Genomic DNA, 3611 nt, shown 5'->3' on the forward strand with positions numbered 1-3611 from the left:
TGTATCTTAATTTCTTTTTCAAATGCTGTAACAACGATTTTATACTACAACAACAATTTATAACCGTTGCAACAAATGATTTTTTTTTATAAAATGTCAAATCATTTTATATTATAAACCTGATAATAAATGTTATTAACAATTTTTTTATATAATAATATTCATATAGATATTTTAAAATGATCTTCCAATTTAAAAAAATAACATTTCAAAGTAACATAATTCATTACATATATATAAAAGTAATAAAATCTTCATTTATATTATCCTTTAAAATAGAAATAAGATTTTAATAACTAATACAATTATTAAATATCTCAAAATATTTAATTACTATGATTTGTTTAAATATCTCTCTCTAATCTATATAATATGAATTAATCTACGCAATAATACAATTTTCCAATTTCCAAATTCATGGACGTGGTAAGTAGCAACACAATTTGAAAAAGGTTGTTTTCTTTTATTTCATGTATACTCTTAATGAGTAAGTAGCACTATCTACCACTACCATTCTAAAGAGTGTCACTAAGTTTCTTCAAGTGCATACCCTTAATGAAGATGAAAGACACAAAAGATACAACATAGATAAATTAAAAACATATTTTAATGAGTCCAAAATTACAATCAATATTCCAAAATTCAACAAAGTAACATCATGTGAACCTTGCTTAGACTTTATTCACGTCCAAAACTACAATCAATCATGATTTTCATCCGTATTTTTGGAAGAAAAAAAATTCATAAATCTTCAATTAAACAAATACAAAGCAAACTTCATAACTCATATCATAAGTGATTGTGTTTATAAATGGAGAGAAGAAGTTTCAAACTAAGAATCACGGGCCAGGTGACTAATTTGTGTACTTCAAGTGTGGGGTTTCTGCTGCACCTGCTGATATAAGTTACTCCATGGAATCAAGGTGGAGAGATATCAAAATATATAAAAGCTAACCGCATTGCTGCTGCGCTTGACCACATCACTGCCACAACAAACAAATTTAATACTATGGGTTTTATATAGAAATAGGATAACATTGTGAATTTGTGTAATATGCTACATATTAGATCTCTCAATTATGGTTTGAATACAATCATATACAGGAGTAATCAGAGACTAATTATGAGCTACTGGCATGCTCATAACCTAACAATCATAGCTAGTGAGCCCCTGGTTATTTATAAATAACTATATAAATTCTAACATGAATGTTTCACTTAATAACTTTAAACCAAAAGTTTTCATTTCAACAACCAAACATCAAAGAAGAATGAATGATTCAAAGATGAACTAGAAACCAATCAATTTTACATTTGTACCAAAAACACAAAAATACACTTGTACCAAAAAGAAACAAAAAAAAGCAAACACTAAATTTCAAACACAAAAATACACTAATTTTCCCACAATGTAGTAGCATTTTGTCTTCCTCAACATTAACGTTGATTGAAATAGTTTTTAAACCCTGGAAACAGGTTACCAATTGTACTACTTACCACTGTCCACAATTCCTTTGTAATTTATGTCACATGGGCAAAGCTCATGACATGGGATTTAATATCATGTCTTGTACATGTGATGAACTTTATTAAATTTTTCTGACACACTCCTTGACATGAAAATCTCATTGGCTTCAACTAGTGTCTATAACTATTGTTCATTAATTTATCTAAATGTTTTTATTCACCTACTATCTATAACTATGTTCATAAATTTATCTAAATGTTTTTAGTGGCATATTCCTCCCAGTTTGAAGTTTGAATTGGTTTATTTGGTAGACTTTTAGTGTCTATTGTCAAGATTTTTACACCTAGTTCGTCATTCACTATGGCAGCCTCGGTGGCACAGTGCAATATGTCTGTAACAGGTTGGCCCTTGATTGATCAGGCTACAATTTTTTTTATAACTATGTTCATATGCACTTGTTAGTTTATATTTTTACATGGAGAAAAATGGTTAGGATATGGTAATGTTATATAAAAAAATGGTTTAATATAGTTACTCATCAAAAGAACACTTTAAGTTTGTAAGAGACAAAAATTACCAAAAAACTACTGTGTGAGGATGGACTTAGTATGAGTTCAGCAAGAACATCAAACCTAAACTTAGCTGAAGTAATTGTTTTGAAGAGTTTCAATATAAAATAGAAAGATTTTGTTTTACCATTGGCCATTTTGTAAGGGTTCTGTGTCAATATTAAGAAGTCATTAGTTTAGCTTTATAAGAGCTGAAGCACAAACAGAGTTAAAGAGTTCATACAAGTAAGATATTACATTTATGAACATAGATTACACAAATAAACTCAACAACAACCACGCCTTTAAATTACCAAAGCAACATTAACTCACTTTATACGGCGTTGCTTATTCTTAACATCATCAAAAAACTTATGGACATCTGCAACAGTAATTGGCTTGGAGGAGTCTGCAGATTCGTGTCATGAAACATGACAACAACAAATTAAAATGATTAAATAAAGATGTGATTAATGCACTCATAATCAATATTTCAACGTGTCTCTTTAAGGATGATGGATATTACACTAACTGTAACACCGCTTTTAAGTTCAAAGATAGCATCCAATACCTCAAGTGCCCATTTTGGGGAGAAAATAGAGAAATGTATTGTGGCAGTGTTGCTAATCCTAACATGAAACTCACGTGGGAAGATAAAGTTCCAAAGATCACAATCAATAGTAGATTCATAAACTAGAGTAAACTAACCCATTTTAAAAGAGAATAACAATACTGGATGAAATTTAAAGGAGATATTATAAGAAACTTAAAGGAAACTCTTACCTGGGCAACGAATCGATGAATCATAAAAGCTTGAAGTGAAAAATCATTTATATTAGAGTTTTCATTCACAACGTGCTATGACCCTTGTAGCTCTTAGGGGAATCAATGTCGTCGTCGAGAGACTTACTTCAAAGCTTTGATTGAGATGATTCCTTGAAACCCTAAAATCCTAATTCCGAGTTGCAACTTGAAGGGTTTGAGAAGAAGGAGAAGGGAACAAAGGGTTAGGGTTGCGATTTGGTAGAAGATACACTGGACAATCTTTGTTTCAGCTTCTGAAAAATCATACGATGGAGGTTTTGATGAGTTTGGGAGGGAAGAATTTTCACATTTAGGGCTTTGATTTTTCACTTGATATTTGTTTCAGCACCGAACCGAAGTAATTTTCTTTTACGCTGATGAAAGGGAACGGCTGAAACGTAATTACTTTTTTACGCTGAAGAAAATGGAACTACTGATATTGTTTTAACGTGAGGTCTCAGTTCGATTCCAACAAAATGAATTTTTTCACAATTTTTTTTATATTTTAACCAACTAAAGAGAACGGCCTAAAATAATAAATTTTTTATTAAAAAATTAAAAATTATATGAGAACGATTTTAAAATGTTTGTAATAATAACTGTTCTCTTTGTCATATACAACAACAATTTTAGCCGTTGCATAAGATTTGCAAAAGCTATATACACTACCGCAACGAAATATAAAATTTGTTCTCTAATAAACGCTACGAGAACAATTTTTTTACTTCAAAAAAATTAGGCGTTGTCGTAGAGTCAAAATATTGTAGTGAAGGTTACGAAACTGGTGAATC

At 30.2% G+C, this 3611-nt stretch overlaps 1 long non-coding RNA gene across 1 annotated transcript; it reads right to left on the minus strand.

Annotated features, from left to right (window-relative positions):
• Nucleotides 1-564: 564 nt before the first annotated feature.
• On the minus strand, nucleotides 565-3266 carry LOC127119099 (uncharacterized). The gene is made up of 3 exons (XR_007802628.1): nucleotides 2800-3266; nucleotides 2350-2425; nucleotides 565-983 (listed from the first exon to the last, which is right to left on the minus strand). It is a non-coding gene; the product is annotated as an uncharacterized LOC127119099 (long non-coding RNA).
• Between the last annotated feature and the right edge of the window lie 345 nt (nucleotides 3267-3611).

Source organism: Lathyrus oleraceus, chromosome 1 (assembly GCF_024323335.1).
Source record: "Lathyrus oleraceus cultivar Zhongwan6 chromosome 1, CAAS_Psat_ZW6_1.0, whole genome shotgun sequence".
Classification (NCBI taxonomy): domain Eukaryota; kingdom Viridiplantae; phylum Streptophyta; class Magnoliopsida; order Fabales; family Fabaceae; genus Lathyrus; species Lathyrus oleraceus.